Source organism: Zeugodacus cucurbitae, chromosome 6 (genome assembly GCF_028554725.1).
Source record: "Zeugodacus cucurbitae isolate PBARC_wt_2022May chromosome 6, idZeuCucr1.2, whole genome shotgun sequence".
Lineage (NCBI taxonomy): Eukaryota > Metazoa > Arthropoda > Insecta > Diptera > Tephritidae > Zeugodacus > Zeugodacus cucurbitae.
The window spans coordinates 14,046,671-14,074,430 of NC_071671.1; the positions used below are offsets into that span (position 1 = coordinate 14,046,671).

At 33.6% G+C, this 27,760-nt stretch overlaps 1 protein-coding gene across 3 annotated transcripts in view; it reads right to left on the reverse strand.

Moving 5' to 3' along the window:
• The window catches only part of LOC105215096 (putative polypeptide N-acetylgalactosaminyltransferase 9), a 148,392-nt gene that overhangs the window by 112,169 nt on the left and 8,463 nt on the right, over positions 1 to 27,760 (reverse strand). For 2 of the 3 annotated variants that reach the window (XM_054235066.1, XM_054235063.1), the window contains exons 2-3: positions 19,584 to 20,208; positions 2,217 to 2,290 (exon numbers count right to left, since the gene is read on the reverse strand). The gene's annotated coding sequence lies outside the window, so the exon portion shown is untranslated. The remainder of the gene's footprint in view (positions 1 to 2,216; positions 2,291 to 19,583; positions 20,209 to 27,760) is intronic. The other variant, XM_054235065.1, reaches the window with a different exon arrangement.

Consider the following 27,760-nt stretch of genomic DNA (forward strand, 5'->3'; position numbering starts at 1 on the left):
TTAACTTTTTCCAGAGACATGAGTAGAAATATAACAGGAAAATTTCGATATTTTTTACGGAGTATGTTACTTAACTTAAGTATATTTTTCACAAATTTTTTAAATAAGCATTAAAATTAGGCTGTTGACATATGCATATATGCTGATTTACGAATAATAATTATATCAGCATTTAATAAATGGTAAAAAAATTTCATTGTGAGAAAATATATCAGTTTTCATTAATAAATGTTCAAAAATGCATGGAGGCGCAAATAATTTGTCGCAATATTTTCAACAACAAAATAATATAATAAAATAATTTCATAATGTAATGACTTTATTGAAGCATAAAATACAGTCTGTTATAATATTTTGAATCGGTACGAAAAAAAATGGAATCGTTGTAGTTATAGGGAAGATAAAAAATGTTACCGATACTGATAAACTTATACAAATGAAAATTCATTCCTTAATTCATATCCCAAATTCAATTCCAACCAGGTGGTGCAACCAGACATTCAACGCTTAAGAAGTTAATCGTAATCGAATCATGTGATATGACAACATTAGGAGACTTTTTATAGGCTAACATCAAGTCAATCGTCTCATTTACCATTTTTAAACTAATATTTAGTATAAAATACGTACCACAACAAATTTGTTTTTAAAGTCGTACATCTCTGAAAACCTGTCTATTAAAAAGTGAACTAATTTTTATATACGAAATCTACTACTTTAATTTTCATTAAATGCATTGATGGAATTTTAATTTATTTTTGTGAAGGAATTTTCATACTGACCTACTCGTTATTAAGTGATTAAATTTTATATTCATAACTATGGTTAGCTGTTGTTATAAAACAGTTGGATTCACACTTCAGTTAGTGCTCATATAGTACATAGATATGATAGAGTACACATATGTACATATGTCAGCTACTATAATTTTAGGCGTCACGCTTGACTATCCACCAAACTGTAAAAAATAAAAAGGTCAATGAAAATGTTAATGAAAACATTTCGGTTGATGCACTTTACATACAGAGGTAACTCATTTGCGTTGTTTTCAATGATAACAAACCCATTATGTGTAATGTTCTATGCAATGGTAATAAATGAAACAACACCGTTTGTTCATTTAACGGTAATGAGGGCAAGCGGTACTCTTCCACCTGACAAATCAGCTGCAGGAGGGAAATTGTGAAAGGTGAACTGTTTCCATTGAACTCTTAAGTTGAATGCTCGATTTAATGGTAATTGGTATAGAAATTAAAAAATTAACAAAAACAAAAATACTATAGTCACATTTATTAAATATTTTAAAATTTAACTTTCAATAGATTCCCTCAAGCTTTGAGCGACACTGACCTGCAACCATTTGCGCATGCGCGTCAACTACCTATACGTATGACAGGTACGTAAAGTGTTTATCGAGACCGGTAAAGGCACGCTTTTCAGAGCATATAGACACATATGCATGGAATCATCACAATGCTATGCTTCACTAGTGTTTGCTTTAAATTTAGAATGTTATCATATGCTGCATCGTTTAATCGTTTATAAATACATACATATGCATGTAAATATTTTAAGTGTATGTGTATTTTGATAGCAACAGACGCAGATAGATTTACTCTAATCATTTTGCAAATACAGTTATTCATATTTTCACAATATTTACAAATATTCAGGTGTAAATATTGATTGACTGATGAATTTCTGAGTATACCGTTGCTTTATTTGCAATATCGATTTATATGATTGCTTTTATTTACAGATATGAGAGTTATGGGGTCAAACGCATAACCATACACCATATTTATAAACATAAATAACGAAATTTTCGTTTATAACTATGTGAGTGAATGAGTGACTCGCCAGTTTTTCCTAAGAAAAATCATATCATCAATGGTTATAAATTTATATTTGTTATGGTAGTATATTAATAAAAAGTAGAAAGCAAAAAAGGTAATCTAAACTAAATTGAATTAATTTTATTCCGGATAATAGTCAGACAGAAAATTTTGTGTCGCAATCAAAACAGTTTTTCACAAAATTCGTTTCCTTTATAAGTTCAATGGAGGGTGATAGAGCAACATAATGCGATATCGAGGCTTCATTAAAATATGTATATAAGGAAGCTTTAAATTATTGGAGGTTATAAGCAATACAGATTTCTATTCGAAGATTATTTCCGATTGTATGAGTTGTTACTAAACATGTTTTCAACTTACCTTAAAACAATGTTTATTTTGTGTCAAATCTAATTCGAAAATCTAGTTACTCCTAGTTGGAAGTTGATATATATCTGAATAGAATAAATAGTCAACGATTAATAAAGATTCTTAATCCTAAAAAATACATGTAAATGGAGGCTAATGTAAAAAAAATATACTAAGTACGTTAAGATAGGAAAGCAAAATTTGCCTTCTAATACTTTGCCGCTTTCTCTCCATTTCCTTGTACTTGTCTAACTAATGTATCCCACAACTCTGTTTTGTTCAAAATTTTACAAGATTTGACGAATCACATACGTTTTTTGTGATTAATCCAGTTTACATATTTTATACCAGTTCTCTGTTCGATTAGTCACTCTCTAAAGGGTAACCCAAATTAATAATTTTCCATAATTTAGCTTTTAAGATGTATTAAAACCAAGAGTGGCCATTGTTAAGAAAATGTTTCGATCGAAAATCCATTAAAGCAAATAAATAGAAAATAAATATTTGTTATGCAAATCCAGACCCCGTTCTCCTCGTGTCAACACAAGTTGCATATATCAATTGTGAATGTGAAGTAAAATCGTATTCTAAATATCTGGGAATAAATTTTAAGATTTTTTATTGAAAGGGTTCACTGGTACTTGTCCGTCCAACTATAGTTTTTTGGTATATAGAAAATTTCATTCATATCGCTCATGTTGAAAACTTTAAAACGGTCCTCGATTTTGTACATAAGGAATGTCGATCAAAATAAAAAGTTTAAGATGATGGGAAAATGGCAGACTGAAACATTTAGAGCTGAAAGAATCATTCAATGTGCTTCAAGCCCGCTCCCATCCAGCGACTCATCAATTTACAATTTAGACTATTTTAGACTATTTTAGACTTTTAGACACTTCTTCGCACCAAAATTTGTGAACTAATAAAAATATGTCAAATTATTAAAATTGTGTTTATCTTCTTTTTTGTTGTATTACTTTTCTGTTGGTTCGTTAGCATTGCATAGCGTGTCGCGTGGTAAGGTGTGGCTGCTATCTATATACAAGTATACATATGCCTTTGTTGACCCACATTTCAAGTGATATATTTATACATGTTTGTATTTATAATATTTTTAGTTACACATACTGACAAATGTCACATATATGTATGCGATGCTGACTCTCTACATACATACATCATTAATATGTGGTTTAATCATTAATTTCTTGTTGGTACCGTTGAGCACATTCACATCTAAATTGTGGCGCGACATGGTGAGCGGCGGCCTGAAATGCAGGTATGTAAGCCATAAATTATCAAGCTGGAAAAGTAAGTGCGTGCGAGTGTTTGAATGTATGCGAGTATGTCATATCAATTCACTTATTTTTTGTTGTGTTTGTGTTTGTCATGCATTATGCCGATTCGCGTGCACAAAGTTGATTGAACTTTTAAGTTTGCTGACAGTTTTCACACTTTGCACGCAACCGGCTTACACCGGCGCCGACGTTGCCCACCATTGTTGTTGGTGTTGTTGTGAAGGCAACAAAATAAATTTAAATGCTGCAGTGCGGTGTAGTGTAGATTGGTTAAAACTGACTGACGGATTAGCTGTGGTGCACCAATTTGCCGCTGTGTGCATACTTTTTTGAGTGACTGTAGCGAATGCAATTCGTTTTCAGGCAAGGTTTGCATTAAGTTCGCATTTTTTATTTATAATTAATTCAATATTTGCTTAAATCATGTAGAATATTCCTGTGAGTATCGACATATTTTTGATAAATGTGTAGGTTTTCTCAATGAGTTCACTCATTTTTTCCGGATTTTCCCCGAAAATACTTAAAGCATACTTAATCACATCAAATATTTTCAGTGCAACCACGCATAATACCGTATTAGTAATAATAACTTATCATCAAAAACAAGTATTTAAAGCCTAATTGGTCTCATGGCAGCTATAGGGATTAATTTCGGAATTAATAAAATATTTAAATCAAAATCCATTGGTTGCATTGAACATTAACTCAACCTTATCTGTAACATCTATATGTATGTAAATGCGTGAAAACCGTTTAGCCGGTTATAGCCGAATCGATGATAGCGATTTTGGTTCGTCGAGAGAGGACTTTACTGTTCAATTGCCTACTCAGTCCAAAGTAGCACCTGTTGGCAAGAGTAATTCTGCATTGGATTTCGAGGCTGACACTGTTCGTGTTATTGATGCTGGTTCCCAGGTATACGAAATTATCTACAACTTCAAGGATATGTCTCTAAACAGTGAAGTGGGAGCCAAGACACGAATGCGCAGACTGTTTGTTTGACGACAGGAGATATTTCGTCTTGTCCTCGTTCACCACCACCAATTCGCTTCGCTTCCTTATCCAGTCTGGTAAAAAAACGGAACTAACGCCGCGGGTGTAGTTTCCAATGATATCAATATCATCAGCGTACGCCAGTAGCTGTAAACTTTTATAGAAGATTGTACCTTCTCTCTTTAGCTCTGCGGCTCGTACTATTTTTTCCAGCATCAAGTTAAAGAAGTCACACGATAGTGAGTCACTTTGTCTGAAACCTCGTTTGGTATTGAACGGCTCAAGGAGGTCCTTCCCAATTATAACGGAGCTTTTGGTGTTGCTCAATGTCAACTTACACAGTCGTATTAGTTTTGTGGGAATTATATGTATGTACATATATAAATATCTGCCACTCTAATCACTGCTCATTACAAAACTACTTTATATATGGCGGTTAATTAAACGAGATATTAACCATTGTGGCTTAAAAGGGAGATTGTCCATCTACTATTATACCATCCGCATTTTATGCGTAAATAAACGATATGAGCTCAAAATTATGGGTAGTAATAGCCACGGCTACTTCACATGACTATATAATAAGATTTGGAGTAAAAAATTTAATTTAAAAAATTCGGATAAATAATATTTATCAAAATTTTTTTTTCTATTGTAAATTTATCGTAGATAAGTTTCGGAATTATAATTATTTCATTGCATTAAAACGGATTTTCGGAATAAGGTTTATAAAATTGTAAATAGTGTAAGCACTGTTCTATTTTTAAGGAAGAATACTAACTGAAGAACTAAGAACGTAAAAGTTTAAATTTGGAACTTAAAAATTATGCATCGAGAAACGTATCCCTCTTTGAAAACTTAGGCTGGTCATATAGCGCATATAGGCCAGATTTACATAGCAAACAGGAGGATTATTATTTAGTTAAAACAATTTTTTCTTATTTGTTCTAAGCTCTTATCATCACTTCACTTCTTATCCACTATGTGCCCAGCCTAAGAACTTTATTCAGAAGAAGTTGTATTTTTCTAGCACAGAAAGCATTTATCCAATTGAGGCGTCCACAAAAATCTACAAAGCTAAATTACCGTTAAATAAAAATTTGCTTTTTCACTTAAGCTGCATTTATTTAATCTTCATGAATTTCGCATAAAATGTATACTCCTACTCCGCGCAGAAGAAGTGTAATAAAGCAATTCTGAATAATTACAAACCGATTTGGCTTAATTACAGTAAAACAATTTGCAAACTGCAAAAAACTCTCTCAGCTTCGCATTATTTACACTTTGTGGCTCATACTTCAAGCACATTTCATCTAGTCGTGTTGGAGTGTTCTTGTTATTCTTGCAACGCTTAGATGACAAACAAAAAGGAACAATTCTAAACGCCACAATTATGTCGTTAACGACACACTAATGGACACTTTTGCTGCAACTACATTTATGTCAAGCGCGTAGCATTAAACACGCATATATTCACACACATATATCTGTATATCGATTTTACGTTGGACACAAATAGTCCATGCTCCCCTGACTCTTCAACTTCGCTGTGACGCAACAAAAGCCATTCAACTTCAGCTGCTAGCGCGCATCGGGCATTAAATGGCTTTTTGTTAAAAAAGCAAACATGCATATTTACACACACTATCAGTCTCATGCTCTCATAGTGGAACATTAATGCTTGGTCAGCACTGTCATTTGGAGATGTGGCTACAATGATAGCACGAAATGTCACAGACAGAACGCTAGTCACAGTGTCCACAAGCGGCAATTTAATGATATTAATAGCTTCCTCAAAGCATAGCTGTGACGATCAAATCGGATAGACAATCAGCAACACATACATTTGAGTTATTTTGATAAGTTAAGTTTTCTAAGAAGTAAATGTAAATTAATTAACAGAATAGAAATTAAAAATTATCGCAAAGAGGTTTCTCACTTCAAAGAACAGCTTATAGTCACTCGAAAGGCTGAACTTTTCGAAAAACTTAGTTAGAAGAAACGGCGATAACGTTAATCTCACGTGGACAGGTAGAGAATCGCAGATGCAGAGAATCTCATTTAGAAATATCCGACTGTCCATTGTGACACCCGGAAAATTCCTAACGGATCACTAAGACCCACGTGAACAGTTACAACACCAGTATTTTTAATGTTAAAATATCATTGATCAGGATACCCTCATGTATCGACTTGAATTATCAACAGTATTTACCTTAATGTCTATAAAAACTGTAAGCAATGAGTTTCAAGAGAAAAATATTGTCAGCATTCAGACATAGGTTTGACGTTTTTATACGACAGTTGGGCTAGAACATGTGCCGAGTTAAGGACTTTTACTCACATAGCCAATAAGTCTAGTACGGAATTTTGATTGATTATGTAGCCAAAGCCGATGATGTGTGATATTTCGAAACCGGCAAAGTGGGACTTATATCCATACAACTTTGGAAACCGCGGCTCTAGAAGTCGCGGTGATGTGAATTTGTCCTCTTTGAACCGAGAGCTTTTGTTGTGCGGGAAAAATACTGTGTAATATAGATTAGAGTACAGAAAAGTGGAGGCAAAAATATTTTATTAAATATGAAATCGCCTTGTATATATAGAGATTAATATAATCATAGATTTAGTGCAAAAGTTCTGTTAAAAAAATATCAAAGAACATTTTTTTATTTAATTCTTGGAAAATGTTAACTGTCAATGATTTTCTTCGCAAATGTACACCGGCTTATCTTATCTACTAGCAGTTTTTGTTGTTTTCTGATATCTGTTACAATTGTTACAGCAGACGCTGCTCGCTATGACTACAACTACAACTATAACATTACCGCACTTATCATGCCTAGACGCTGCCCTCCAGCTCGAAACAGCTTTCGAAGTTCAGCCTAAAGCCATTCCATACACCTTCATTTATTTAATTCTATGCATACTGCTTATCTTACTTTGTTGTTATTATTTTTGTTGTTGGTGTTTGCATTTCATTTGGCCGCCACTGCCGCATACCGAGACTTACAACTGGTTTCTGTTTCTGCAGAAAATGAAACCAAAAAACAGCACCAACAACAACAAAGCGTGCATTGTTTTTGTGCTCTCCAACTCGCGTTTGCCTTAAGCTATGCTCTGCGTTACGCTGAGTTGACTTTAATGTTGCAGCGGTTTGCCCACTTAAAGCCGACTTGACTTGGCATTTTATTGCTTTGGCTGCGGAATTTCTTAACTGTTAATCGCGCTGGAGATGCAACGCAGAATACAACAAAAGCAACAAAAACAATACTGAAGTGTGGTGCACGCTGCAGCTTTGTATGCGGGCAAACCTGCATTAATGGTACCCTGTATACATATATATATGCAACGTGGTTCCACAAGCCAGCACACCTCCAGCAGCTCTACGGCATGGTAGGCAGGTGACAACGCTCTTCGCTTGAGTTGCGGAAATGTTGCGAAAATAGAAGGAACTGATGTCATTGCTAATAGCGGTTTCCCATTTACTTTGTTCTGGCTTTGTCGCAGCAGTTGAGACACAAAGAGACTAGGAGCAAATAGTAACAACAACAAAAGCAGCACACTGTTGATATTTTAAATGCCAAAAGCATTTAGCCGTCAAATGAATTAAGATTTTTATATTAGTGTGTGGCTGCTACCAGCGTTGCCGTTTAGCACTTTGTTTGGCAATTCGACGGCAGCAAGCTTGAAGTTTTAAGTGTGTTGGTGTGTTTGTAATCAAATTCAGCGCCTGTCTCTGCCGCCGTTTTTAGTATTAAGCAATAGTTTATGGTAAATTGTTTATCTCCAACCTTTACTTATGTTTGTTTTTGTTGCCAAGTACCTTGACCGTATTAGGTATCATCTTGAGACAAAATGTGTATGTATGCACTGATATGATATGATAAAATAAATAGTATAAATATTGTCGGAAAAAATAAATATTTACGGAGTAAATAAATATTTTCATGGTAAAAAAATATCTCAGGAGTAAATAAATATATTCGGAGTAAATAAATATTTTCGGAGTGAATTGAAATTTTCGGATTAAATTCACTTTTTCGGGAGAAATTATATTTCCGGAGTAAATTTATATTTTCTACATTACTTGTGTCAAAGAAAAATTATTCAGTTCGACACCACAATATTATTTGTAAAGACCCAACCATAGCAAATCACATCACATTTAGTGTTTCAATATTTGCGGATATACTTAACTCGGAGTACATAATTATTTCTACAGTGAAACCACATAACCAAACTAGAATGGTATTAAGAAGTTAAATTGTAACACACAATCGGAGTAAAACTATATTTTCGGAGTTATATATGCCAACGAAAAAATATTTATTTCGATTAATTTGTAGGAACCCCAACATCGCAAGTCAACTAGAAACAGTTATTGAATTTTCGGAGTAAAGTTATATATTCGGATTTAATTGTATAAGAGAAAATATTTAATTTCAAATTTACATTTCCATTTGTAGTATTATAGTGAATTAAATATTTTAAAATAGTAATTACAACCGTTAACGCATTGATATATACATACAAAACATATGTACACAGATCGAACCAACACTCCTAATTCTTACATAATTTCAATTTATGACTCTTATTTGAATCATAGAACCTTCGTGATTTGTCAAAACATTCCTAGACTCACCTTTGCAGCTGCTTATGTATTATTTTAAAATGACATTTCACATTTAAAGTCATATCTAGCTTGTAACGCACTCTTGCCATCAAACATTAATATTCCACCTTTCAGTCTCATATGAAGTAAATACTTTTGTATCTCCTTTTTTGCAGCGGTTTATAACGCTTTTCGATTATGGAAATATTTCGCAATAACAAATAATGGCATGCCATTAAAGAGACACAGTGAATAGTTGCCACTCTCTGACGTAACGCGCTTTGAAGATAACCACAGTAATATCTACACAAATATTTTTTAATCAACGTGTTTTGTAGTTAAGGAAAATATTAATAAATGAAAATATTTTCTTATTACTCGCCACTGACGGTAATGATGTGCTGAGATTGGCCAAGAGTTGCTTTGGTGACAATGTTGTCGCGACAACTCATCTGCTTGTCACTAACAACAATCGTGCGCTGTCGTCGGGTTGTCTGCTCATTAACGGCAATATGAATGTTGAAGGTCGCCGGTTGACCAACACGAATGCAATCAGTCTTTTAGTTGTTGCGAAGAGTTACTTAGATTTTAATATTTTTTACTTAAAAAAATATTATTATTTTGCCTTCGAGTGCAAGCGTTTGAAAACCTGTAGCAGACGGTCTCTTGAAGTGGATTGTTGCATTTGTGAGCAAACGATAAACTTAAGATGCTTAATAAAATGTATTATTGCAGTATTTTACAATTAATTACGTTGTATTTGTTATTGCTGTTGTGTCTGGTCTAGCAACTTGTTTGCAGAATCTAGTTTTGTTTCGTCTTTATTAGATTTGAAAGAAGAGACAATAAAATTTTTTATTCGCAGCCAACCAAGACGTTACAAAAAATATGCATAATAAAATATTACGCTCATTAATATTTTTTGTATGAAATAAAGTATTTTTAATTATCATTATTTTTTATACTTGTACACTTTTAATAGTTTTTTATATTTGTAGTTTAGTTATTTGTGTGTTATTTTTAGCTGTTCCTTTAGAAACAATTTTTTTTTGAAAAGTAGCACATAGTTTTCTAAAAATAAATACAGGGTGCTTAAGAAATGAAATACTGGAAGCACTGATTAATATAGTAACGACATGAAACTCAAATTTTGTTGAGTTTAAATCCACATTTTCTGAGTTTAAGCTGCCAAGTTACTTCAGATTATCATTAAAAAATGTGAACTCAACTTTTTGCCCAAAAAATAGTTATTAAAGCCTAAGCTTATTACTAATTTAGCGTAAGAAACACTTTCATAACTCGTTAAGCTTTAAAAAAGCTCACAATCTTGTTGAGGATTGTAAACCTTTTAATTTAGCACGTAAACTCAACCTAGAAATCATATTGATTTCTTATGACAAAAAACTTAAGAAATGCAAATTATTATGAAGACCGATATCGGTTTAGGTTTTATTTAACGTTAAACATCGGTTTCGTAGAATTGTAAATCTATAGGAATATAGTATTTTTCCATGTCTCTCTATAGGCTTTTATTGTTCCCACTAAGGGTGTTTATAAGTACAACTAAGGGTGTCTATAAGTAAACTTCATAAACTAAAAACAAAATCAATCAACAATATTCCCACACATGAAGTATGCAAACAAAAGGCGAAGCAGACAATTTTTAACTTTTCGAAATCCAACCCACAAATCGAAAAATAAAGATTATCAAATCAAAGGCTGGAACTAAAACCAAAAACATCTTATAACTCAAATGATTACAGGTTATTCTAGCATTTTTATGTACGTGTTCACCTCCAAAAAGGAAAGGCGTTAATTAAAAAACAGCAACGAAAACATTTACTAAGGTAAAAAATTGAAGAAGCAACGCCGCCGTTAAAGCTTCGTAACACCTACTTTTCGTGTTAAACGGGCTAAATTTAAACCACAAGCTATATAATTAACGAATTAAAAATAATTTATAGAATAAGCGAAGTAAAAATAAAATTAAATCATTTTCTACGAATGGAAGTGAGGAAGAGCGACAGCTGGCCTTGACCCCGAATAGAGATGTATATCGACTACAATGTGGAATTAAGTATATTGAAAGTGTTGCAACAACTCATTCAGAAAAAAATAATAGCTCAGCAAAAGGGTGAGAATAACCTAATTCAAAGCAGACAGTTCATATAATTGGTTATAAAATTAGAGGATTAAGATGTTGCAAATAATTTAGTAAATTCTCAAAAATTAACTTAGACTACTTTATGAATCTTAGTAATTATTATAAGATACCAGATTAATTGGTTATGTTATACGAAAAACCCAAACTTAACAGCCATGAGAAACACCCAAGGGGAAAACGGCCGGTGATATAAAGAAAATGTATCACTTTATTTGTGAGCCGACGTTAGGAATTACAAATGTTGACTTCAAGATTGGAATGATTGACTACTATTCTTGTCAACTAAAAAGGCTTAGGTGGTTTTAATGTCCATAAAAATAAAAAATATAATAAAATATAATATATCCATAAAAATAAAAAAATATATATTATTTTTGACTAATAAAAAATTCGATTCCTAATTAAATTGAAATTATAGTATATATCTTTTAATCTTGAAAAGTTAGTCTCCAACTAATAATCTTCAAAAGCTTTAAGCTCCTATGCGCCTGCCACCTCAAACGCACCCTACTGCAATTTTTTTTTTCTATTCTTAATGTCATTATCATTTTAAAAGTAAGTAGCGGCACCTCACTCACAAAGCATTTATTTCATGGCGCTCGGCGCCTTCCAGCTATTGCCATTAGCACACGTCATTAACTCATTTGTGCGAATGCCACAAAGTAGCCAAGAATGCAGCGCGTAAACTTAATTTTATGCCACTGAGTGTGGACCGTGTGCCAGTGCAACAGTAGTCGTTCTTACAAAGAATACAGTAGCTAATGACCGTTCAGTGGATTAAGTTGGCTATTAAGCATACCATTGGCAGGAGTATATGTATGTGTGGGTAAGCTTTAGTGGAAAAAATGTAATGGGTGTTGAAAAGTTGCTTTATTTTCCACTTTAGGTGATTTAGAATGTGGTTGATTTAGTATTTATAGACCTGATTTCCGATTAGCACTATATACTTATATGAAGAGTTCTATTACAACTTTCAGAATTCAGAATTTTTTTCTAAAGGAAGCTTTAAAGCTTTAACAATACAAAAAGCACAGACAATTTTCACTAACACTAGAGTAGTTGTATTATTACAAGTTGCAAATTGCCTTTCAGTTTGAATTTTAAATATGAAAACTATATTTCAATAATCCTAAAGAGATTTATTCATATGAACTACTGATCGGACACATATTTCTATAGAAGAACTATAATTCTTATAATTCTCATGAGATTACATTAGAAATGATAGTTCTTTAGCCGTAAGTAGATATTAGAATATATTACCACCACTATGTTCAAAGCAGCTTTGCGTACATATAGCTAAATGAATAATCAAAATTTTATTATATAAAGTTATATAAAAACACAGTCACAGTAAACTGATACGGCAGTGCTGCTGCGCATCTACAGCACCCAAGAGATCGTGAAAAATTCGTTATGCAAGCGAACACGTTTGCTGCAATTGTGGCACACATACACATACTAAAGCCAGACTAAAGACAGCAGATCGCAACCAAACACCAACACGCTCCGTACAACTTGGATTTCTCGCTTTTAACCTGAGCACACGGAAAAAATAAGACGAGGAAGATAGAAAAAAAAAGCGTCAAGAATAGCGTAGAACAAAAAATGCAAGCCAGCAATTCGAGTTGCAAGCAGCTAACCACGAAGATGACGAAAAAGTTTAGAAGTATCCGATGAATGCAGCTCTATAAACCACACTCTAACGACTTGTGGCCGCAGCGACGGCGTCAGCATTAGCAATAGAAGCACAAGAAGATAAAAAGACATACAATAACAACAACAGCTATATACTTATGATGATTAGATTGCGCAGAGAGTCTTCTTAGGAGCCAGGGAATGCGTAAATGTGCCGAGAGATATTCAATACATGAGCTTAGTTGCATATACAGCAACCGCAAGAAAGCTCCTGAAGTAACCAAGCCGTTGCTTTACTAACATTAGCATCTATGGAAATAACAACAACAGTGGTAGCGTCAGCAGAAGTAACAAACGTTTGTTAATACTTGAATTGCTTGAATTGTTTGGAATGATGTAGATTTGAGATTTCCTGCTGTGACTTACAGAAAAGAACTCAGCAACTGCATTGCTTTGATGGCACAAAAGAACATGCAGAGATAGCTACATGTGCATATGAATGTTTGTATGTATGGTAGAGTGTTTGTTCTATGGTTAACAGTCGCTGCGAACATTTATGTGACCACTGCCGCATTCTTTGCGGTGATAAGTGCGCTGACATATACCATTGGTAAGTGCATACTCATTAATATGCAAGTATATAGTTAAGTATCTACATATGTATATCGTGTGATGTTATAAAATATATATTATGCAGAAATTAATATCTATTCGTGTAGAGGAATATAAAATAGTAAAGATAGGTGCAGTTGCTGAGTAAAAACAGTTGATTATGGTATGCTATTCTGAAGAAAAAAATGGATAGGGAGCTAAGGTTACTGGCGACTAAACTGTGCAAAAATATTGGAATTAACAAGAATGTTTAGTGGTGTACCGAGCAACGGGTGAAACGTTTAAACCTTAAAATTTAATAAAAGTTTTAAAATATTTTTTGTAGTTGCCACCCGATTTTTTGCCGAAATATGAAATAACTAGTTAAAAATTACCAAAGAAGCATTTTAAGAAAAATTGTATAAGCAAATAATTTTGTAGAATTACCATTTAATAAATTTTATTTTGTAAAAATAAAATAATATCAATATTTTCAGATTTGATTTAAATGAGATTTGCCAATTTATTTTTATTATTATCCAGTGTTGTCATTTTTAATAAATTCTGAAATAATATCAACAATAAGCAATTAATAAAGTAAGGCACTGAACTCATATGTTCTGATCTTCTCAAGATAAGTATATAAATTTCACAAATGTCGACAATATGTTGGTGAAAATTCTGTATATACAAGCAGTATACTATTTGTGACAATATATCTTAACGTCCAAAAGACACTGATGTGGATGAAAATATCAAGAAAATCCCCAAAATAAGTTTGAACTGTCATGGAAGATAGCACACACTATATCAAAGAAATGAGTTGGAAGTCTGTAGTAGGTGCAAAGCAACTTTGCCTAGTTTTTTCGAATAACATATGTACCGCCCGGTATAGCTTTTCCGATTTACTTCGTAAGGACCATGAACAATAAGGACAATCCATCGAATTTTTATCAGTCCAAATAAATATTTCATGAAAAGCTTAACCACTTCATGGACTACCCTATGGAGATACACTCCTAATATTGACTCCACGGTTCTCCTTCGAGCGCTGTGTCATTACAACCAGGAAGAGATTGTGCTGCAACCAATGATGCAATTAAGAAAAGTCACAAACAAATAAATAGGCCTAAATGAGAAATAACCATAGAAGCATACTCATAAACTCATTCACACACTTATATACGAACGGCAGCATGCGGTGAGCTTCACGCTACAGTTGTTGTTGTTGCATGAAAAATGTTGCATTTGATGACAACATGCACCTTATTGAGACAGTGCAGATCTCAAAGCAAAAGGTGCAACAAGTGTACACACACAGATGCATACGCGTATTGGCAGTGACAGTGGCTGCCAAAACAAGGAACCTGTTTTGGAGAATTATTTATGAGTGTGGTGACTGGCCAACAACAACAACGCGTAGATGCAAGCAGAACGAGGAAGAAGCAGAATTAAAGGAACAGCAATAACAACACTACCTGCATGAATTCAATGAACTCGTTGGCGTTGGAGGTGACGACCGAATTTGTTTGCGGGCCACAAGCGCCAAAGGCGAGTGAGGGTGCTACTATAGCTACTCCATACACACATACACATATATTGTCATATCGGGTGTTTGCTCCTGTTATTTGCATGTTGATTGGCGGGGATGCGGTAACAAGGCTGCCTGCATACGAAAGCAAAATGTGTTGCACTCAACTTAACAAGGCTTAAAAACGTAAAAAAAAAAGAAGCAATTCCAAACAACAACAGTAACAAGAAAATATTGCTTGCAAGGCATTTCAAATCATATGTAAACTTTTTATATTTTTCTTAAGCATAGGAATGCGAATAAATAGTTAATAAATTTTCTAAAAGTAGCGAAGATGAAAGATGAAGATACAGAAAGAATCCTACAAGCTTCTGGGCTAAAATGAATGCCAAAACGTCGAGGAAATAGTGTTTCCAATTGAGTAGAAAGCTGGGAAAGAGTAAGAAGAGTTTGAAAACGTTTAGTTAAAGTTCTGACGTAGTGTTGAAATATATTCCATTTTTAAGGTTATGTATAGTTTTTAATTCCCTTTGTGTTCGATTGCAAAATCCCTTCCGCATTTATAGGTTCATGGTTAAATTTTATATGTATATAAACAAATACTGAGTAGGAAGTGTTAAATTTTGAAAAAACAAACATTTTAATCTTCGTGTGGAAAGTTTTGTGCACATTTATTTCCGCATAAGTCACTAAATTACCGCATTTATTTTTACTCAGAATATTATATTTGAAGTGCAAAGTGCTGACAAATAGATTAAATTGTTCAACACTTGAATAAATATGTTTCATTGTCGTCTAGATACAAATACATAAAAGCAGAATAATATTTCGATACTTTTCAGCCAAAGAATTTCGACTCTAAAAGAGTATCATTTAACATTTCAGCTTGCTTTCAAATGTTATTGAAATGAAAACAGCTGAACACATGATTTTACTTGCTGTATTCAAGAATACAGAAAACGTGCTCGCCCTTTGCGTAAAGTTCATTCAAGCTTAACCCTGAACTCTTGTAAATTTCATATTTCTCTGTATAATTTGTATAAGATATTTGAACCTGTCTTCTTATTTTGGTACTTTTTATTTTTGTAAGACAAATTAGACCGAAAAATATAAAATTTACAAGAGTTCAGGGTTAAGCTATGAAGTAATTTGTATGAACATATTTAATCAGTCACATATTTCAAGATCAATTGAAGTTATATATCCACGTGAAAACACGTATTTATTTATTTTTTTGAAAAATTATCAGCTGAATAAACGATAATGTTTTTACAATAGTTTCTAACTGGCATACAATTCCTACATTTAGAATATTTTTGGAATTCTGAACGCTTTGCATTCTCTAAATTACTTATTTGTATTAAAAAAGTACTCGTATAATAAGAAAATAATAAAATATGCGCTTAGCAAAACATTTCTAATTTTTATATCATACTAAATGTAGGCAAAGCTAAATCTTAGTCTGCATCATATATGAACGAGTAAGTTCCCGAAATCCGCTGTTTAAATTTATTTATGAAAAAATTTATGTTAATACAGATCATACATAATAAGCTTCTTCCAAAAATATGTATGTACACTATATTCCCTTAAAATAAATTCGTTGCCTACAAATAGGCGTACTGCAATTTATTAGAAATTTATTTATATTAAGGGAAATTGCTTTTTTTTATTAAAGTGGTTTTCATTAGAGTTATTTTTAAACAACATTATTTCATAGATACCTTAATTCAGAGAATCATTCTTTCATTTCAACCTTTACAGGTTTCATTACTTTTATTTTATTTTATTTTATTCTTTTACGAGCGTAAATAGCCAACCGCTTGCAGTGTCGTGGCGCAAACAAGCCACGCACACGCAATCATATATGGTTAACCTCGCCAGCCGCGAGAACTAAAAGCAACTCACGTGTACAACTTTACTACTCTAGTGGTGCTTGCCTTGCGCTCTTTTAATTTTTTGGTTGTACATGTCGGCATTTACCTGGTATTCGCAGAGCACACGCTTCACGCTCGTAAAACTCCGAAGAAATTATGCAATAAAAAAATATTAACTCTTAAAACTTAAAATGGAAAGACGTAGAAAAGTTATATGTATAAAGAAACATGAAGGTAACATACGTTTTTGGACCGGTTGTTGCTTTTTGTATCCAAACGTTTGGGGAGAAATGTTAAATTCTTTCCAATGACTTTCAAATGACGTTTAGGCGTTCAGCAGCCGAAAACCATATGTCAATATATATCGCACTTAAAATGAAGTTAGAAAATCAACATCTCTTTCTGGCCACTTATTTAAATATTAATTTCAGTGATTTTGATTTTAAAAAACGAATGAAAACTTTTTCTTAGTTCTTCTGCATGCAATATAATATCACTACAACAACAGGGTTAAAATTATAATTGGTGTCAAAAATGTACCCTAAACCACAGTGGACAGAGTTTTTAACTTTATTAACAAAATCAACGAACTGCAGCCTCAGAGCAAAGCCAATGCTCTCTCACTTATTGAGCGTGCTTTGCATAGCCAATTTACCAATTGCCAATAATATCACACAACAACAAAATTTTCAAAAATTAAAAATTAGCTAACAACAAATTCTTATTACACGCACATTTTGCACGCACTCGCTTCTGGGTTGAATCAGCAGCGGGCAAAATAAACGCAAAACAACAACAACATTCACAATAAAAATTGATTATTTATTTACGCCAATTGCATACTGATAACTCATTTACACTTGAGTAAATAATTACATACCTACATACATACATATTCATATGATTATATGAATATAGAGGTAAAGCAGGTGACCATATCTGTTGATATGTAGGCAAGGTGTACACAATTTGGCATCAATGATTTACTGAATTCAAATTACCGGCAAATATTTATTTTTTTATTTTATTTTTTTTTTTGATGATTTTGGATCTTTTTTATATCCAATATTTATTTGGTCGAATTTGTTAGGTTTTTATTACACTTTTGTATACAAATAAATATACATATGTATATAGTTGTGTTTATGACCGAACAAATAAATACTTACTTACATATATGCAAACAAGAGATCATTGACTCTGAACCGAAGTGAAGCAAATATTCAGCCTTTTCTGTATATATGCCTTTGTAAATATGTTTGTGAGTATTTTTACTGTCACTGGCAGGTGCCGCTGTGAAAAATTTTTTCAATGACTACACAATTTCGCAAAGGGCACAGGCATTTACTTGCTATAAAATTGAATATGTATAACATACATTATTTAAATTTTTGTATAGCAATATATTGCCCATAAATATATACACACCCGTCAGTTGGCTCTTTATAAATTAAATATTTCCCTCGAGGCAATTTGCAAATGACCAAAACTATGAGCTCTTTGATTCAAATTTATTTAAGATTATTTTCAATTGCTCAAAAACAAAGGAAATTCCACTAGCGCTAGAAATCGGAACGAAGTGACAAGAACCATATTTTTGATGAATTTGTTTAGACTTCTTTTGATGGCCTCAACAATACAAGTGTCTTGAAAGGTAGTATTGGCATGCTTATGTATATTATATGTATATTGATATTGTGTAATTATTAAAAAAGAATTCATTCAAAATATTTATAAAAAATTAGAAATATTTTTTGAGATAATATAAAAAATAAATATTTTTCAAATATATCACCACCTTTTCTCGAAAGTGATATTTAAAATTTGTTTAAAAAAATATATTAAATATATATATAATGTGTCAACCCTCCAAAAACAATATTGAACCAGTTGTACTCAGATATGTATGTAGGTACTTTAACTATTGTAAGCATTTATATGTTATACATTCTCGGGCCTTGCTAGCTTGCAATGAAAACTGAAATGAAATCTAAGTATTCATAGCGGACGCTAAGCAAAACGAAGCTCATACGTTTGCTGGCGCAGTCAACGACGAGAACTTTCACCAGATTACAATTAAAATAATCTAGTTTTCGATTAGCCATGCCAAAGCAACAGAAGCGCAGCCAGAAAGTGCGCATATAAGTTACACTTAATAAACGACTGAGCGGCCAATCGCGCTAACGAAGAAGCGGCTTTGAATTGAAGGTGCGCAAGAGCGCAGATGGTTGACCGGTTTACCAGAAGACACCAACGAATAAGATAATAACAAATCAAAACGCAGTCAGCATATGCTGTATGATAGGAGGGGTGGACAGGCAGCGGTAACTGGTATGTACGTAGACAGAGAAGAAGAAGAGTCATATGAAATGACCAACTGCAGTAAATTATCGCGCACATCAAAGACATTAAATGACTTTCGTGGCAGTTGAGCGAGTTTTTGTTGTTGTTATTGTTTTTTCCAACGAATTTGTTTTGCTTTTAATTTCTTAATTACAAATGTTGTGGTTGAAATATGGTGGTGGTATTGCCAGGTTGTTGCATTTGTATTAATATAAATAACTACACAGCGCAAAGGAAACAATAATTAATTATGGCTAAAGATAACAGTTAAAAATCGAAAAACAACAACAAAGGAAAACAAATAGACAAGCGTAGCACTAACTTACCGTTAAGCGCAAATTAATTTTGTATGGCTACAATTTGTTGGTAGATACGCGCTGCGTGAAGCTGCAGAGTTCACCTTCGTGCTTCCAAATCGAAATTAATTCGAAACTGTCGATCAGTCGAAAGAAAGTGAAACTTATGACGGCAATTTTTGTTACTCTTGTTTTTGTTATTTTTTTTCTAGCGATTTTACTTTGTTAAATCTTCTGCCACTCTTTATTTTATGTATATTCCGCTTATTTTTGGTACCGAATCCGGTATGTTAATGAGGCTGTTGTTGTTGTGCGTCGCCGTTGGTAACCGCTTCTATGAATGACAGGTTTCTCCTTTGTGGCGTGCAACTTGCTTCGCATTGATTATGCTGAGTTACAGCTATGTGTGTATTATGCACATATTTTACTTTGCTATTTCACTTTACAACGATTGCTCAGTGGCAAACGCTTTTTTGGAACAATCACGATTTTTATTAGTCTTCTGGGATGTAGCTGGTTTTGATTTTTCTTTTCTGTGGAAATTTTTTCGCAAATGATTATATGCAGTGAAACACTTTATTATAGTGGTTTTAGACATATACCAGCGTAATACACTTTTGGATATTTTAGTTTAAAATTTTACCTGATTATTAATCTGAAAAGAAAGAAAAGGAGAAATTAATATCTGTTCAAAGCAATAGATAGTTATATAAAAAATATTTGTATAGAGTATTCGCTTGAATAATATAAAAAAAAGAGGAATTTGGAACTGCAAAACGGAAAATCAATTCCAAAACGTAGGCTACACTTAGTAATTGCAACACAAACAGCCAAAAACTACTTGAAAGATATACAATACTCGTATTACCTATGGTTAACCTTTTTTTAAAGTTGAACACCACTTTTAGGTCAACAAGGCGATGAAAGTTTAATTTTCAACCGTAAAATGGAATAATTCACCCTAAATGTAGGCAACACTTTGGAGAACGTATAATGAATACAAATCATTGCCTACATTTAGGCACATTAACTATCAATAGCTTTTATTATCCACATAATATCGGTTCTTTAGCCCATTTCATAAAATAACGTCAAAATATAGCTCTGAGGAACAATGGACATCCCTGAATCGACCAAACACAAAATTAACGAATTGGAACCCATGGTTGACCCATAAACTGTATAAATATGAGGCATTCACTCTCTCTATCTTCGATTTACGGACATGTAATGCACTCTTGATTGAAATTTTCAGACTAAAAATTACGTTTCAAATTCATATTACCATTTAGTATCTTTATGTTATATTGGTTGGTTGGTTGGACCTGCTTGGTCTTACTATTTCTAACTTTTAACTAACTCCCTATTTCATTCAATTAATTTAATTTACTACTGCCTCTTTCAAGCTTCTTTAAGAGGTGAGGAAGTTGCCAAAACCACTGGCAAAATTTTTGCTATGAGTTGAGTATGCTTCAAGGGGTTCCAAAATCTAAATTTAACTTTTTTAATATATTTGTTAAAGGCATAACAACAAAATGTCTAATCAAAAACCAAAAATTGCTTAGTTTGCTTATAATCACATAATCATTATCCCCTCTTTACGAAATCATTTTAAACTCTACACATTTTATATTAGTTACAGCATCAATTATTCACGCCTACATGTTTTCCAACTTTTAATATACAATATTCATACATACATAATTTAATCTGTATAGCCATCATTAAATGTTTTCTCCATCCCACTTAGTGTTATGGCATTTTCTTTAGCAGAGAAAAAACAAACAAAAAGAAAAACTCCACTATTTACAAGCCGGATTTCTTCAAATGCTCGGAACATAAAAACGCTTATCAATTCAGCAGCGAAAAGTGGAAGGAAACATAAGCACAACAACAAAAAAGTAATAAAAGAAAAACAAGAAACACACACACACAGAAAATAAAGTAGAGCTTGTAAGTAGTCCGAAAAGGCAAATGGTGAAAATAAAACGATTTCTACTTCAACGGAAGTGCTTATTTGTAGTTACTTGCAATGAATGACTTCAAATCTGCAAACGCTCAATTCTGCTTCCGAATACTTCTGCTTCCTATTGTTCACTGCGCCTTTACTCTGCGACTGGGCTTTCGTGACGCTTTATTACCCAGCTTAAGAAAAGCTGTGTAGTAAATAAACGAACAGCATATTTCGAGCACTACATAAAGAAGTACTGATAGCTTTTGAGCTTTCATTTTTCATTTTCACTTGAAATGCAGATTGCATTATATTCAATAATTAAGTCAAGTAATTGACACAAAGGAGAGTGAATAAATGAAAATTGAATCATGAAATTGAATCATGATTCAACCCATTATGAGTTACCTTCGAAGATTATGTAGGAAGTAGATGCTTAAAAACTTCACGAAATTCATTCATTTATTTTCGACTGTGAGCTTATGAGATTGATGTCATATAAGCAATGATAGTTTCGGTAGAGCATTTTAAGCTTTTTAATATATTGTAAGGGTTTTCATGGAAGCTTTCTTGAGAAAGTGAAAGCGACAGAGTTTCATTCTGCGGGAAAGCTTGATATGCACAAAAAGCTGTAGGATGAACTTTCACTGCCTATTAAAAAAAGTAAAATAGAGAACTTTTAATATAAGTTCTAATACTGTTTTTTAAATTTCTGTTATAAATCTTGCAAAAATTACTCAAAATTAATTATAATACTTTTCGTATAAAAGCTTGCATTATGAACTAAAGTTTTCATTAAAATTACTTAAATTTTCATCCATATAAGTCTATGACATCCGATTATATTGAAAATATACTTTATAGCTAACAATATATATCTTGAAGCACTTACTAAATTTGTAAAGGAGCTTTCACTCACAAGAAAACTACCGAAGCTTTCATTTAAGTGAAAATTGATAACAACTTGTTTAGAAACCTGCAGGGTATTACACTGTCGCCATTGACCGTCACTCCCACAACACTTAAGTGTCCGCAATTTTTCGTGAACTCACCAAGGCTTTGTTGTTGCTAAAACTTGTATAGCTACTGTGTTCTTAGTTGTACCATTGTATTCGCCGTTGCTGCCAGTGATTTCCTTGCTATCTTTATAGTTTTTTTTCTCTTTTGAGTTTGCGCTGTTTTATCGCCTACCATCCACAATTGCCTTTACATTTTAGGGTCCATTGTTTTGCTGAATTACTTGCGCGCAAAACTCTTAGGTAAAATTCATCATTGTTGTACACAAACAAACATATCGATATAGTTGTGCGGAGGCATTGTATTGAGTGCTGCTGTTACACATTTATTTTGTCTTTTGTTGTTGTTTTTATTTATCTTTTTTTTTTGGTTTGCATCGAATAGCATCCAAAAACTTTTACTACTGTCTTCTTCAAGCTCTAGTAGTTGTGAATTGTTTTTAGTTGCAACGCTGAGAGATTTTAATATATTCTTACATAAAGATATGTATAATATATATTGTTTTATATGTTCTGAATATTTGCTGTTATTCTTTGTACATTTTATTATTTATAGGCGCTAGTCTTAATGCTATCATAGTTCATTCTTCAGATTTTTTTCTTATCTTCTTTCTTATTATTCTACCGCGTGTTTGCATTTTCTTCCACACACAACCCGCCCGCACTTTGGTAGCAGATATCCTACAAGTATTACAATGACTTATCTGTAGTTTATGCCCTTACATTCTTACAGTTAACAGCATTGTAAATACATATATAAGAGAAGTACATATGTATATACAATACATATGGAATGTGTTGCAAGTCATATTGTAGTTTCAGTTACTTTGTAACTTCTGTTGTGGGTCTCGTCGCGACTCAAAGTCACGGAAAAGAAAAAGATTTGGATTCGAAAAAAGTAAAACAATTGTCTGGAGATAAGCAACATTTGTGCAAAAGAAAACAATGTCGCTCGACTGAGGTACGAGTTGGAGGAGGAAAATGGCGATAGTTTAACTGACATAGTATAGCTGTATGTCTATTTTTTTTTCGCTGGAAATGCACTACGGAATTTAATTACATAGTCATTAATTTTGGAGATTTACAGTACTGACACTTCTATCAGAATGCATTTGACAACTAGCGCAATATTCTAATATAGGCCTCATTAAGGTGTCAAACGAGTTTTAGTAATGGATCTCTAAATTCTCTTGACTGACGTTTAACAAAGACAAGAGTCACATAAGCTTCTAAAGCCAATGTATTAACATGAAGACTAAAATTAATTTTGAGCTCAAATCAACAAAGCTAAATATGTTCTTCAAGTTTTTTATCACATAAGGACAAGTCAAATTGTACAATTTATTAATTCATAATCGATTAAAAAAGCTTTTGAAGTTTTAAATAAGGCTTTAATTCTGGGCTCACACAGTTTTTGTTAAGATCTAAACCGTTTTAGGGCTATATTCTCTAACTAACGGCTCTTTACAGAAATATAATTAAATACAAGTTCAAAGCAACATGCTCAAATATATTAATCTGTTTTAATTATGTACAAAATTAAGATGAGATGAAAATACAATATTTTGAACGTATGGATACTTTCGTACTTTCGTGTTTTTGTAAAGCGTCAAACTAGTAATTTAAAAAAAAGTTCGATTGCTGACACTTCTGAACAAATTCCAATTCAAAAGACTTTTTATCTAATATATAAAATTCTCGTGTCACGGTGTACGTTATTGAACTCCTCTGAAACCGCTCGACCGATTTTCGTGAATCTTAGCGTGCATATCGGCTAGGGTGGAGAATCGGACAACATCTATTTTTCATCCTCCTAAATGTTAAGGGTGGTCTACCCCTAAATTTTTTTAACTTTCCGCGAAGAAAATTAAACATTTTCTAAAATCGGGAAGTTATTGGTTGTTGAAGTTCAAACCGATCTGGCTAATTTTAGTCTTGAAATATTCGTGGAAGGCCATAAAAAGATTAGAAAGTTAGTAAATATGGAAAAATTGCTAGGAAGATATCAATAAGAGAATTGTATTCGAGTTGACAAGAAAAATATAAAAAGAGAAAACAAAAAAATAATATTTTGAAGGAACAATGACAGCTTTGTTAAAATATTTTTGTTATTGTTCAATTGTATAAGGTTGTGTCGATAGCCCAAAACAATTTGTAAAAAAAGGGAAAGGCTAAGTTCACGTCCAACCGAACATTTTACACTCTCGCAATTTATTGATGTAACTTTATTAAGATAACACACAAAATGACCGATATATTACGAAGATTTTCCAAATATTCAAGAAGTCGCTGGGGTACTGCACAGGACTTTAAAAGATCTTGATTGTCGATAAACGTTTTTGGTGGAGCCAGGATTCTGTTAACAGGTGATTTACGCGAGACTCTTCCAATTATTCCTGGATCAACTGTTACTGACGGGCTAATCGCAAGCCTAAAGTCATTTAATTTGTGGCGACACATAAAGTATCGCCAATTAACAACTAACATATGAGTGTTTTTGCAACAATATCAAATTGCAATTGTAGAAGCAGTTGAAAATGATAGGGTCGCAGTTGACACCTCGATGGATTAATAGCATTTCCAACAGATTTCTGTCACTTCATTGACTTGAAAGAGAAGTTTTCCTGACATAAAACCTCAATATGATGTGATTGGTGGTAAAAAAAAACAAAGATATCGATGATCTTAATGCGACAATTTAGAATTTCGGTCCAAGAGAGTTGACACAGCTACAAGCCAGGATGACGTAGTCAATTATCCCAAACTGTTTAAAATTGCCTGTACTATCACCACTCACTTTGCAATTAAAAGTAGTGTGAGTTGTCATCATGCTGCGTAACATAAATCGACGTCGAGTAATCAATATCGTCGCCGAAGCCAAGATTGGACCAACTTAATTTAATGTATACCTTAGCCACAACAACGTGTGGCCGGGTCTGCTAGTAATAATATATAATACTAGTTATAGCTATTGAATAATGTTTGCTTTAGATAACATAGACAATAGTCATCTTCTTATCTTAGTTCCGCAGTTATGTTGAGATGTTTTCACACATAAAAGAAAACACATGCTAAATCAGTATACTCCGAAAATAGTAATAATATTTCAGTCTCTTCTCTTTCAAAATACATGCGCGAACTGAAGTCAGTTTAGTTAATCGCTATTCATCTCACAAAATATCCATTTCGTCTAATCGCCGTCTAATAATCAATATACATTATACAGGTTTCTTAAAAGACTAACCCACTCACATACTTTGAATTTAATTTAATTTCGCTGCACACTTTTGGTTATAAACTCGTTCACTTCCTGTGTTCTGCTCTACATATATACAAAGAATAACAGTCATAAAAAATACCTGTAACAGTAACAGACATATATTGAAACTGAATCATCGGCCAATTTGTTTATGGGAATCAATTTACGCGTTCGCGTAAAACTGGAGATAGGTAAATGCATAAAAAAATATGTTTAGATATACACAACTCTTCGTACACTTAATTTTCAGTTTTTTTCTTTTTATTTCTTTTATTTATTTAACTTTCTTCTGCTAATCCTACTATTTATTGCCGTGTGAAATGCACCGATTTCACTTACATAAATGACTTTTAATTTATTGGTATTATCATAATCGTTTTCGAGTTACCGTTATTTTACTTGCTTCTTATGCTCTCTGTTCTCTTATCAAAGAATATATATTACAAAGTTGTTGTTATCTACTTTGTAGTTATCCATTTGAATTTAATACAGAAGCGTAAGTAGGTCTTTCTTACTTCTTCTTCTTCTTAACTGGCGTAGAAACCGCTTACGCGGTTATAGCCGAGTCCACAACAGTGCGCCACGCATCTCTCCTTTTGGCGGTTTGGCGCCAATTGGTAATTCCAAGTGAAGACAGGTCCTTCTCCACCTGGTCCTTCCACCGGAGTGGAGGTCTCCCTCTTCCTCGGCTTCCACCAGCGGTAACTGCATCGAAAACTTTCAGAGCTGGGGCACTTTCATCCATTCGAACAACATGACCCAGCCAGCGTAGCCGCTGTCTTTTTATTCGCTGGACTATGTCTATGTCGTCAAACAACACATACAGCTCATCATTCCATCTTCTGCGGTATTCGCCGATGCCAATGTTTAAGGGACCATAAATCTTCCGCAAAACCTTTCTCTCGAAAACTCCTAGTGCCGTCTCATCGGATGTTGACACCGTCCACGCTTCTGCACCATAAAGTAGGACGGGAATGATGAGGGACTTGTAGAGTTTAGTTTTTGTTCGTCGAGAAAGGACTTTACTTTTCAATTACCTACTCAGTCCATAGTAGCACCTGTTGGCAAGAGTGATTCTGCGTTGGATTTCAAGGCTGACATTATTATCGGTGTTAATGTTGGTTCCTAGGTATACGAAATTATCTACAACTTCAAAGTTATGACTGTCAACAGTGACGTGGGAGCCAAGACGCGAATGCGCTGACTGTTTGTTTGATGACAGGAGATATTTCGTCTTGTCCTCGTTCACCACCAGACCCATTCGCTTCGCTTCCTTATCCAGGCGGGAAAAAGCAGAACTAACGGCGCGGGTGTTGTTTCCAATGATATCGATATCATCGGCGTACGCCAGTAGCTGTACACTCTTGTAGAAGATTGTACCTTCTCTATTTAGCTCTGCAGCTCTTATAATTTTCTCCAGCATCAAGTTAAAGAAGTCGCACGATAGCGAGTCACCTTGTCTGAAACCTCGTTTGGTATCGAACGGCTCGGAGAGGTCCTTCCCGATCCTGACGGAGCTTTTGGTGTTGCTCAACGTCAACTTACACAGCCGTATTAGTTTTGCGGGGATACCAAATTCAGACATCGCGGCATAAAGGCAGCTCCTTTTCGTGCTGTCGAAAGCAGCTTTAAAGTCGACAAATAGATGGTGTGTGTCGATCCTTTTTTCACGGGTCTTCTCCAAGATTTGGCGCATGGTGAATATCTGGTCAGTTGTTGATTTTCCAGGTCTAAAGCCACACTGATAAGGTCCAATCAGTTTGTTGACGGTGGGCTTTAGTCTTTCACACAGTACGCTCGATAGAACCTTATAAGCGATGTTAAGGAGGCTTATCCCACGATAGTTGGCGCAGATTGTGGGGTCTCCCTTTTTGTGGATTGGGCAGAGTACACTGAGATTCCAATCGTCGGGCATGCTTTCTTCCGACCATATTTCGCAAAGAAGCTGATGCATGCACCTTATCAGCTCTTCGCCGCATTT